The sequence below is a fragment of the Chiloscyllium plagiosum genome, chromosome 2 (assembly GCF_004010195.1).
Source record: "Chiloscyllium plagiosum isolate BGI_BamShark_2017 chromosome 2, ASM401019v2, whole genome shotgun sequence".
Classification (NCBI taxonomy): domain Eukaryota; kingdom Metazoa; phylum Chordata; class Chondrichthyes; order Orectolobiformes; family Hemiscylliidae; genus Chiloscyllium; species Chiloscyllium plagiosum.
In genome coordinates, this window is record NC_057711.1 from 110,545,031 (window position 1) to 110,557,959 (window position 12,929).

Genomic DNA, 12,929 nt, shown 5'->3' on the forward strand with positions numbered 1-12,929 from the left:
GTCTGGTGGTGAGGGAGCGGCGGTGAAGGAGGCCCAGGACCTCCATGTCCTCGGCAGAGTGGGAGGTTGCTCCCGATGCGGTCTCCTCTACATTGGGGAGACTGGGCGCCTCCTAGCAGAGCGCTTTAGGGAACATATCCGGGACACCCGCACCAATCAACCACACCGCCCCGTGGCCCAACATTTCAACTCCCCCTCTCTCCACGCTTCAGGTTTACTGCCTTTATTCCTGATGAAGGGCTTTTGCCCGAAACGTCGATTTCGCTGCTCTTTGGATGATGCCTGAACTGCTGTGCTCTTCCAGCACCACTAATCCAGAATCTGGTTTCCAGCATCTGCAGTCATTGTTTTTACCCCGTATTGCTGCCTTTGCCGAGTTGAACTGAGAAGGTGACCCTGTTGAATGTTCCAAAAGAGCAACTATGTCTGAAACAACATATTGTGGAAACTATTTAAGTAATGTGACCACTTTTGTTATTTCATTTATCCCTTATTCGTCTATTTGATGATCTTTTGTGTGACTAGAGCCTGAAAACAAATGTTTAATTAGATTATCATATTTATCTTTTTTATCTCTCTCATTGTGTATTTAATAAATAGTTAAGTCTTTTGTTTAAGATACAATGACACTGTCTGGAAAGTAATTATTTGCAAAGTCTGGGATTTGTTCTTTAAAAATCTGGTTAGCAGCTGTTGGAGTGACTATTTAGGTTTTTGATGGTTTAATTTACTGTGTTGTGAATAGAGAGGTAGAAAGGCTAATTTGGTTCGGCTATCTGTCTCCTTGTCATTTCAGTGGGTAATAGGGAGGGCAAATGGAATGTTGTACTTTATTTTGAAGGGAACAGAATATGAAAATAAATAAAGGGAGATCTTGCTAATACTATAAGGCACTCGTGAGACCACAGCTGGAATACATTGCTCCCGTGGTCCAAGGAAAGATCTACTGGCATTGGAAGCAATCCAGAGATGGACCACCAGGTTGATCGTGGGTGTGGAGGGATTTTCTTATGAAAATGATTTGAGTAATGTTGGACTTTTACTCATTGGTGTGTAGAAGAATGAGATGGACTGTTATTGAAACACAAGATTGTTTGCAGACCTGACATGATCAATGCAGAGAGGTTATTCTCCATTGCCTGAGAGTTTAGAACCAGAAGGTATTATCTCAGTAAAATCTTTCAGATGGATGAGAAGGATTTGTGAATCTGTGGAATCCTTTAGTGCAGAGGTCTGTCAGGGGTGGGTGGTGAAGAATATTTGAGGTTGAGATGCAGATTTTTAAATCAGTAAGAGAATAAGACATGAAAGTGTGGTTGAGGATAATCAGATCAGCCACCAGCTTATTGAATGGCAGAGCAGACTCAATGGGCAAATGATGTTCTTCTGCTCCTACATCCGACGCTCTTATCTACAGTTGCACAAAATCAGTATTGCTTACGGGTTCCTTCACCCGTGCTTGCTGCTGCATTGAAGTATTACTGGCAGCATGATTTCTTCTGAGCCTTCACAAATCCCAGGATGCTTCCTGACCCCTTAACCCTCATACTTAGCTGCTAATTTGTGGAACCTTTTGAGTTTTAACCACACAGAATCATCCCACAGCTCTTTACTGCTGTTTCCCCCAACTACATAGACTTGTGTAGCTTAGTTGCCTTTCAACAGTCCAGCTCTCCACACACACAGCTTACTTCTATCAGTTTCTTGTATTGAAACCCTTGCAACATGCCCTTTCCTTGTTTCCAGACGGTATAGAATGTAACAAATATTTTGGAATTATCAAATATCTGGATGTAAGTTTGCTCGCTGAGCTGGAGGGTTTGTTTTCAGACATTTTGTCACCATACTAGGTAACATCATCAGTGAAGTGCTGGTGTTATATCCCACTTTCTATTTAATGTGTTCAGGTTTCCTTGGGTTGGTGATGTCATTTCCTGTGTTGGAAACTAAAACAGCAGCTCATGAACCTGAAAGACCGTACAGACAAGCAAAACGAATGTCATTTACAAAATGCCTTGCAAGAACTATAACAAACACTACATTGGACAAACAAGCAGAAACTAGCCACAAAAAGACATGACCCACTATCACTAGTATCCTTACATATAAGGATAAGGAAGGACACCACTTCGACTAGGACAACACATCCATCCTAGGTCACGCCAAACAGAGACATGCATGAGAATTCCTTGAAGCATGACATTCCAACCGGAACTCTATCAACAAACACACCAATTTGGATGCCATCTACCACCCTCTAAGGAAAAGAACCGGAAATGACATCACCAACCCAAGGAAATGTAAACACATAAATAGAAAGCGGGACATAACACCAGCACTTCACCAGAGGCTCACTGATGATGTTAAATAGTATGGTGATGAAACACCTGAAAATGAACCTTCCAGCTCAGCAAGCAAGCGTACATCTGGAATCCCAACTTGAGTCACAAATCTTCTCAAAACTCACTGTTATAAAATATAGCAATCAGTGATAGAAATCAAACGTAGCAATCCCTTAGAAATGTTTGTGACCTGAATATAACATTCACCAAGCATTGGCTCTGACAGCATAAAATACATCGAGAAAAAAAGGAATTTGTCACGATACAAACCAACAAAGCACATCTTAACATCAAATTGGGCCAGTGCAGACCTAACTGGCACTCTTACATTATTTATCTGCAATAATTATGTTCACTGAGCTGACAAGTTTTCCTTTCTTGCCTGACAAAAAAACACCAAAGATAAGCCTTCATAATCTGATTTTCACAATGTAAAGCTGAGTTCAGCACTCGAACAGACAATGGATTGCGCAAAGTGGGAATTAGTGCATGTAACTGATCACTACAAATTCCATGTAAAGGCAAAAGAACTGCATTTATATAGCACCTTTCACAACTGCAGGATACTCAAAATGCTTCACAGCCAGTGAAGAACATTTTTAATTGTAGTCACTTGTTAAGCTTGAAAGGCAGCAACCAATTTATGCTCGGCAAGCTCCCACATCAGCATCATGATGATTTACTTTAGTGAAGTTAATTGAGGGATGAATGTGAACAAGGAGTAGGTTACTCAATCCCTTGAGCCTGCTCTGCCATTCAGTAAGTTTATTGTTGATATGAATGTAAACTCATATCTGACTTTCCCCTTCCCCTGATAAACTCTCACCCACTTGCTAAAGCATAGTCTATCCACCACTACCTTCAAAATATTCTCGTCTGGTTCCACCACCTTTTCAGAGTTCCAAAGACTCATTATCTTCTCAGAGAAAAAAAGATCACTTCAACCCAATTTTAAATTGGTGATCTCTGATTTTTTAAGTGAAGATCCCTCAGGATCCTATGTTTCAACCAAGTCACCTCTTACATTCAAACTCAAACAGATCCAAACCTAGCCTTTCCATGATTTCCTCATAAGACAACCCATGCAATTCCAGCTATTAGTCTGAAACTTTCTCTGAATCACTTCCAACACATCTGCATTCTTCCTTAAATAATGTGATCAGTACACTATTCTCCAGATTTATTCTCACCCTCCATTACTCAAGCATAACCTCCCTGTGTATTCAATTCATTTTACAATAAATGACGATATTCTATTTCCTAATTACATGCTGTATTTGCACATTAACCTTGAGTGATTCATGCATTAGTACACTAAGATTTCTTTGCTTATTATATTCTGTGATCTCTAACCATTTAGGTAATATGCTCTTACATTCTTCCTGACAAAAATGGGCAATTTAATTTCCTCCCATATTATGCTCCACTTGCCAGATTTTTGTCCACTCACTTAACCCGTCTGTATTCCTCTGTTTCATCTTTATGTCCTCTTCACAACTTACTTTGCTACCTATGTTTGTGTCATCAGTCAGCTTGACAACCATACTTTCTGTACCAACATCCAAATAATCTATATGAATTATAAGTAAATATGCCTCCAGCACTGATCCCTCTGACAAACCATTGTTAACATCCTGCCAACCAGAAGTACACCCACTTATGCCTACTGTCTGCTTCCTGGAAGCCAGCCAATCTAATGTCCATACCATTAGCCCGTACACCATAAGCTTTTATTTTCCTCAATAAGCCTCGGGAGGACACTTTATCAAAATCCTTCCAAAAAAAAAAGTACAGTCCATTCTCTGGTTCCCCTTTATCCATAGCATGTGTTACTTCCTCAAAGAACTACAGTATATTGGTCAAATATGATTTCCCTTTTACAGAAACATGTTGACTCTGCCTGATCACCTTGAACTAATCTAAGTGCTCCCTTATAATCTATTTAATAACATCTGACAATTTCCCAGAACACCAAGGATACACCCTGCTCCCCTTTAAAATATTGCAATATGATCTTTTATTTCCACTTGAGGGAGAGCAGATGGGATTTAATATCTCATCTAAAGGAAGGCTACAATGCTATTTTCTGGTCCTGCACTTGGACCTGCTCACCTGGATTTTTGTGCATACGTCTCTGGATTGGTTGTTGAATCCCTTAGCATCAGACTCAACAGAAAGTGTTACAGAGCATCAGATGGCATAATTTTTTTTCCCCAAAATCTGTTTTTGAAAGGTGTAAATATTTAAGGCAGCATTGAAAACAATGGCATGTCATTTCATTGCTCAGTGATTCATTGGAGATGTCGCACTCCGTGTTAATATTATAGCAGTGATTCAATGACCTGGTAATGGACTGAGCAGAAATTGCACTCCACAACATTGTACTTTTACAGCCTGTGATTTCTGCCCACTCATTTTACTGGATGGCAAATTACAGGTTATGGATCCATGACATGCTGAGAATGTTGGGAGAGTCACCCCCGTCTATAGGTTGAAGAGAACTGCCTAGTTGTTTCACCCTGCATATGTAGTTTCAATACATGCTGCAGGGTAAAAGAATAAATTCAGTTTTAACCTTCCTGCCCAAGCAGGAGATATTCTGTTGACTGAGATTGCTAATGTACCCTAAAGATCTATCTGGTCCTGATTTATGATAGGTTGTTCCTTGGCTTTTTTTGTTGACCGATTCTTGTCCTGCAGAGTTCATATCCTTGTTTGCATGTTGAAGTAAAATGTATACAGTGATCACATTTCATTATATCTCCTTTATTTAACAGAGGTTAATTGTTCCTTTCAACAAATCTTTAAGCATCCTTCTGCTACATTTTGATTAACCATTTTATTGGGCCTAAGTTGCTTACTATGTGATGCTACCGTCAGTGAGAATAATCTTCAGTAGTTCTTTCTTTTTCAATAACCTTTAGAGAATGTGATCTGTAAGGTAAATGTGCCCATCTAAAAGTTGCCACTCCTTTCTTTAACACATTACTTCCATCTCTCTGCACTGGTATGTGATGTGTCCTACACGTTGTCATGCTGGTAGATCACATTGGAGGGAAAATGTACAGCAGTTCAATCACCTGAATGCAAATAAACTGCAGTGTCATGTGATGGTTTCTGTTGCAGGGTTGTGGAACAGACAGTTTACTGTGAGATAATGTTACAGATCTTCTGATCTTCACTTAGTCAGTGACCAGACGTTTGCTCAAAAATGCGCATCACAAGAACACAAGGAATAGGGGCAGTAGAGTGTCAGTGAGATCATAGCTGATCTTGTACATCAGCATCATTTTCCTACAATAACACTATCTGTTAATGTTTCGAAATGTCAAAATCTATTAGTCAGTATTGAACATACTCAAGACTAAGGTCTCATAGCCCTCTGCAGCAGAACATTCCAAAGATTCACTGTCCTTTAAAGAAATTCCTTTTGATCTCGATTCTAAATGATCTATCCTTTATTCTAATACCATGCCCCCTGGTTCTGGAGACCACAGGACTGGGTCAGAGAGTCAAATTGACGTAGCCCTATGAAATGTTATTGTATCCCGCCCCTGTCTTTCAACCCTTTCTCTTGGTAAAGTTCAGATTCATAAGGCAATGGAAATATGGAGGCAATTGTTATAAACAGTTTAAACTGGAGAGGCGAAGTGGATTGGGAGGAGATGCATTTCAGATATGTTTAGCAATGAGTTACATGGTTGAGAAATTGAACTGGGGATCTTTAGCTTTTAAAGATGATCTCGGATGCCTTATAGAACTGTGACCTTTGTGGTAAATTCATGCATTCAAGGTAAATCATGAAGTGAATCAAGGGCTGCTGTTTATCAACTCTTCCTCCACTGGAAACTCCCAAATGGTAATTTACTTACAAGTTCCCTTCCAAGATACACACCATCCTGACCTGGAACTATATCGCCATTTCATTATCACCCTTCCTGGTGATGGGTCAAAATCTAGACACTCCCTAACAATATTGTGAGTGTACCTGCACCAAATGGACTGTAGCAATTCCTTCTCACAGGCAAGTAGGGATGGGTAATAAATGCTGGCCCAGCTTGTGATGCTCACATCCCACAAATAAAACTCCATGTGACGTTTAAGGTTGGATTGATCCGGAATAATGGTGCATTATAACTGCTTGATTAGGAGGAGCAGACGAACAATATGGTGAAATGAGTGATCTGAGGAACGCTGTTCAAACAGGCTCACAATTTGTTGCCCTCTGAAGTTGATTGGCTGAAACAATGACAGAAATGTACTCAATACCAGGATAACTTCACAATTGGTTGCAGCCCATTATAGCTGGTCTCTCTTCCAGAATTAGGAATCTACACACACACACATGAAGATTTTGAATAGTTTTTGAATTTAATTCAAAACAGCTTAATTTAAATTGTCTGACAATTGGAATGTTTTACGTATTGAGTATATCACTTTATTTCTGCTGCTCAATTTGAATGATTGAACAATGATTGCTTTTTCTACTGCTCAAAACAACTTTAAGACATCAGTAGTGGATGGTACTCTGAAATTACTGCATTCGATTGGGAAGGCAGCTAACAGGTTGAAAGTATTCTTAACATTCTACCAAATATAAAGAGGAAAGAGTTTGCGTTACTAAAGGTTGGATATATCATAATGCATCAATTAATTCAATGAACACGAAATATCTCTATCTTCCTCAGCCACAAATAATAGTGAGACAATTAAACGCTGCACAATGAAGCCTCAAAACAAAACAAATCATAGCAGGAATTTCTCCCATTTGGAAATCAGTCCCAAGGGATTGATGCTCAGAAATCGTTGCCCTGCGTCGCAAGCACATCAGATAATCATCAAAACTTGAGTTGGGTTGTTTTTCAAGCCTTTCTCTTGTATTCCTAACATGTTGGGAAAGAGCATTGGGATCTTGGAGCAACCTTATGATGAAGTCACAGAGCTCACATCCTTTAGTATAAATGGATACAATGAGCAGAGATAGTACACCAGAAGAACATTGGAAAACACTATATCAGACAATAGTAAGGGACAACATTTTATTCCTTTCTGCAACTATGAACTTCAAGTTGGAAATTTCAACTGTCCAGCAAACACAGAGACTGTATAGACACAAGTACACAAAGGTAGATTAGTCCTTACCTAATATAACTAAGTCAGGGCCAGAATCTCAGACTAATACGAAATGCCACTGTACATGCAATGTGTATGAAATGATATTAATTTGAGGCTTAGCCTGAGGATAGTTTCTTGATTTTGCCTTCTCTTACACTAATCTGTAAAGATTGTTTCCATAAAGAACCCAAACGCAGTGCGGCATCAAACCATGGAATAAAAGGTTCATTTACATATGTAAACAAGGGGCATTTGTCTATTTTAGGTCCTAAGCTACAATTTTGGACAATAATTCAGGTCAGGTGGGCGATGGTGAAACAAGGGAAGTGTAGACCAATTAACCTGATTACACTTGTCAGGAAACTTGCTCAAGTTTGTAATAGAGTCTGGAGGACAAAACACCTTGAACATTTTCACAGATTTGAAATCCAGTGCAGAATATCCAAGGGTTAGGCCACACCTGCAAAAACAGATTGAAATTAAACTCTAGAAATTGAAGGCTGTTGTTTGAAATTACTGATTGTGAAATTGTCTTAGTGACAGGAGTTTAGAGTCCAGATTTTCACCATTAAGTTCCAGCTGAGGAATTTCCAACTTCAGGAGATTTGTCTCCATTGAATTAGCCTCTCCAGACTATTCCGTCTCCAGCAGAGGGTGGGATTGAGTTGGTGCACTAGCAAACTGGATGCTGGCACGGATGCAAATGAGTGTCAAGCTGAGCTGGTTGAGTAGGTCCATCTCGATTCTTTGGGTTTTCATCTTTGTTGTATTAAAAGCAGTGAGGGTCTCCCCATTCTCCCTCCAATTCTCTCCCATAGCCTGCTCTACATCATCCTTTGCTATTGCATGCCCACTCAAACTATGTACCATAAATTCAATGAGTTGTATGATAACAATGGCAGGAATTGATGTGCACTTAAAAAAAAGCATTTCAATAATCTGCTTTAAATGAACTGATCTTTTTATAGAGTTGTAAGAACAGCAATCAAACCGAGTTCCTTTGGTATCAACAACGTACACGTTATCTCCCTTCACAGCACTTATCCTATTCAAACAACCGTACAGGCATTGAAACAAGCAATTCAAAGAAAGAACAGCAATTACAACTTCAAAATGTGTTAATCAATTAATACAAACCCTTCTTTCCTACTTGTGAAAATAGCCTTGCTGAGCTAAGCTTTTACTAAATCTCGGTGCTAGCCAAACATTTATCATGAAGGTACCTGTGAAACGCATCAACAAACTCAGAAGGCCAGTCATGGAAGGCAAGAATGAGGCACGGGTAAGATATTTTAAAACGTATCTTTTAATAGACTCCTACGGTTAGCTGACTCATCTGAAGGAGGTATGTTCTTGGACTAACCTGACTGAATAAAACTTGTGTAAGTGCAGGAATGGGCGAATATAATGGGAGGCCAACATTTGGCCTATGGACCTGGAGTTGTGGGGTAGTAGCAGTCAGAAGGGGGGTGGGTGGGATCAACAGCCCCTTCGTAGTCAGCTACCACTGCCAATAAAACAGACAAAGTCAGGAGGAGACCTGTGGCTAAGTTCCCATAGGTCGTCCTTGAAATAAGGGACCAACTAAAAACATGTTGAGAACAAACAGTTGCGCAACAGAATATCCATTTAAAATACAGGACAGCTGGTCATCTGAAATGCTGCTGAATAGTTACTTTTTTCATGGCTTTGAAATATGGAGTGTCAAGTTAAAGAATTACTTGGTTTGAGGAAGAATTGGAAAGAGTGAGGTACAGGCAAGGCAGTTTTTTAAAAGTACATATGGCTTTGTAATTTTCAGTGCAGGGTGGAAGGGGACAATGTTTATCCCTATTATGAAGATGTAGCAAATGTTTAGACTATTATGAAAATGTAGCAAATGATGTTTGGGTGATTGGAATTAGGCAAGACTGTATGACTATTATCAAAGCGTGTAAAACTTAATTAGGAGTATAGCATAAAATTGTTGTTGAAAGAATTAATTTTAATATTAATGTCACATTTCTATTTCTACATGTATCTTTAAACAGTTGTTGATTATTTGAGGGCTGGTAATAGTCAATGATTATTGTATTAAAAAGGTTGTTGTTTTCATCATAATTTTAAAGAAAGATCTGCATTCTTAGTAGCTGTCAGTTCTGTTTGGAGCATACTGTTTCTGTTCACAGAATTACAATCTTTGGTAAGCCTGGATTCTCTGAGAAAATTCACATAGTATTACTGGACAGTCATTAGAAAAACTTAACAGGTTTGCTGCGACAAGGCTCGGTTTTGTTCTGTGGATTCTGTTGCTAATTGTAGCACCAAATGAAAAACTAATTAACTGATAATGGGAGCATCATTGCTGCGGGTGACTGGATTTGATTTTATTGTCGCTCTCCAGTCTGGAGGCAAGACAATTTACACATTTTAAAATGTGATCTCAGTGTGACTTAAGATAGATTCTACCTTAAAACTATTTGTGAAGCAACTATTAGCAAGCTGCTCCACAGCAGAATTATTCACCACTATGGAAACTACGCCTTTATAATTTTCCAAGATCGTTGTTCACCTCCCAATTTGTTTTTGCATCCTTGATTTTAACCACTGAATTAATGGCAGACGTACCCTCAGACACCTGGGCCCTAATTCTGGAGGTCCCACATAAACCTCTCCATCCCTCTCCCTCTCTCTTCTTTTATGTCAGTCCTTAGACCTACCTCTTTGAACAAACTTTGATTACCTACCTTTCAGAAATCTCTCTTTTTGGCTCAGCGTCCAGTTTTGTTTATACTAATTACTGCTTGTGTGAAGTCTGCAGGATGGTTTATAAGGTCAAAGGTATGATATAAATTCAAATGTTTCTTCATACTGTAGATGTGCAAACAATTGTTCTGCCAGCTCATAAACATAAAAAAAGTAGCAATATGGCAGAGAATTTATTCATATAATTAATTTCATTGTCTGTCTATCAACTAGAAGAATAATATACAAGTCAGGTTACCAGACCTCCATTAAAATACTAACTGGAATTTCTTCAGTTGGAGTCTTATAACATCTTGATAGCTCAATGCAGTGATGTTATGTTGAGATTGAGGCTTTGTTTGTTTTTTTCAACTTCATGTAAATACCAATGTATTTATTAAGAGTAATTATGTTCAACAGATTTTGCACTAAATCTTGTATTTGATCAACAAATTTGTTTCTGTTATGGAGTTGCTTAGTTTGAGAATTTTGTTTCAGCCGCTTGATCAGCAACCTTACTAACTAGATTCTGAGAATCTCAAAAGTAATTGCATCTTTTGCACTACTGGAAATAAAATGATATCGTATCTATCCCTGGGGGCAAGACAGAGCAGCGTAATTAGGAGTGTGATTATTCCCTTGCACCCAATTTATTTACGGCAGTAAAGTACAATAAAGGAAAAACTTGGGAACTTAAGTGGAGTGGACTAGCTGCTTACTGATGTTTTAAAAAAAAATAAAACAAACAAGCAGTCTATGGAAGAAATTGCACAGAAAGTGTCAGTCTTCCTGGATTAAACAGTCAATTTTTAGCCAATGAGTCAATTTCCCAAGTCCAAAATTATGGCAAGAGTGTGAGGGAACCTCCAAAATGGCTTTAATGTGTCAATGCTCAGTGTTCACAATTATGATTTGTTGTGGCAGAGGATATGTGAGGATTAAATAGTTGGTAGAAAGGATTGGTTGTAATAAGTTGCATGTCTGTTTATGCCAACTGTAGAACGAGGTACTGAGTTCCACTGTGCATTGATCATTTCATGAATCAATAGCACAATCATGAGAAGTTTTTTAGTGATCTTAACATATGCTAGAATTATTAATCCTTAATGTGATTTAGGATGCCGTTGTGGCATAGTGATAGTATCTCTATCTCTGACCCAGGAGGCCTGGATTCAAGTCCCACCTTGTCTAGAGATGTATCATAATATCTCTAAAGATGTTAATTAGAAAATATCTCCAAATATGATTAGGATTAGCTAATCATCCCTAAGTTTTTATAGCATCTATAACATACTCATGTAACATGTGCACTGGTAAAACCTTCATCTATTCCCAGCCCCCTTTAAGTGTATGTTGGTGATTGTAGCGCCCAACTGTATATAGTTTCAACCAAATTTCTACTTCCTTAGCTTTGACGAACCTAAACAGAACCTCCTTAAAGATGCAGCATCTCCTTTGTGATGTGATGTGATGTGAGCATTGCTGCCAATGGAAGCCTTTGTTTCTTATTCAGAATTGTCCCCTGGTCATTGTGAGCTTCCTTCTTGAATGGAAGTTCATGTAGTGAAGGTACTCCTGCTGGTACAAAAGAAACTTTGGGACTTTGATTTAGTGATGGAGAAGGTGAGGTGATATATTTTCCATGAGATAGTATATGATTTGGATGGAAGTTTTGAAGAGGTGGTGTTTCCATGCATCCACTGTCGTTTTTCTAGGTGGTAGTGGTTGCAGGTTTAAGAGGTGCTATCAAAGGAAACTTAATGAGTTGTCATATTTGCCCAAGTCTAGTAGCTAAATAGGGCTCTGAGCATCCTGTCAAACACCCTATTCTCCCTACAGGTTACGGAAGAGGAGAAGAACCAAAGGATGTACTTAAGGCAATTTTATTAACACCTTTGGTACTCTAGAAAGAATCTGCTTCTGTTAAACCTACAGTGTGAAATTGTGTACGTGTATAATATAAATTGCTCATCCCATTCAAAGGAATCTGCTTGTAAAGATGTAGGGGAAAATTCTAACCTAATCTGCATTTACAAGCCAGACAAGGTTGGGCACAATACCATATCCAAAGGAATGTAGGGATGTGGACCAAGTGCAGGCAGAAGGGATTAGTTTAATTTGGTGTCACGTTTGGGCACAACATTGTGGGACCAAGGGCTCATTCCTGCACTGTCCTGTATTATGTTCTAATATCATTATCTGGAGAACAATAAATGTCAAGGTGTAAAAGGAACTTTGCATCCAATACATTCGCTTTCCTGGTGGGCACGTCATTTTAAAATCCAATGATTCAGTAGTGATGCTACATCAGAACTGTGCTGTCGCCCCCAGGCAAACATTGAAACCATTCTGTAGACAAGATAGAGAGTGGCCATCAAGGTGAGTGCTGTCCAAAATGATTTACACTCCTGGTTCCTTCCAACCAGTAATGAGAGATATTGGTCAAATCTCTCAACCATCAGAGCACTGCTGCTTTATGTACAATAGTTTCACCTGGTCTCAAAATTATCTGCTTCACCCTGGAGCAGGAAAAAGTTAAGCTGAGTAAGATTATCTAACCGTGATGAAACCTGTAAGCTATAAGGAGCACTGTTCTCTATTCCCTTCATGTCCCATTTCAGTGGTTGGCTATCCACTTGCACACATCAATTGGGAAAGACCAGTTCTAAAGTAAGTAGTCGGATATTGCCCACTGTTCAGAAGTGACTAATTTCTGTATTTTGAAACTATAATTTCTCTACATTAGAA

At 38.9% G+C, this 12,929-nt stretch overlaps 1 protein-coding gene across 1 annotated transcript in view; it reads left to right on the forward strand.

Annotated features, from left to right (window-relative positions):
* The window catches only part of grin3a (glutamate receptor, ionotropic, N-methyl-D-aspartate 3A), a 146,616-nt gene that overhangs the window by 40,496 nt on the left and 93,191 nt on the right, over window positions 1-12,929 (forward strand). The gene's annotated exons all lie outside the window — the stretch shown is intronic.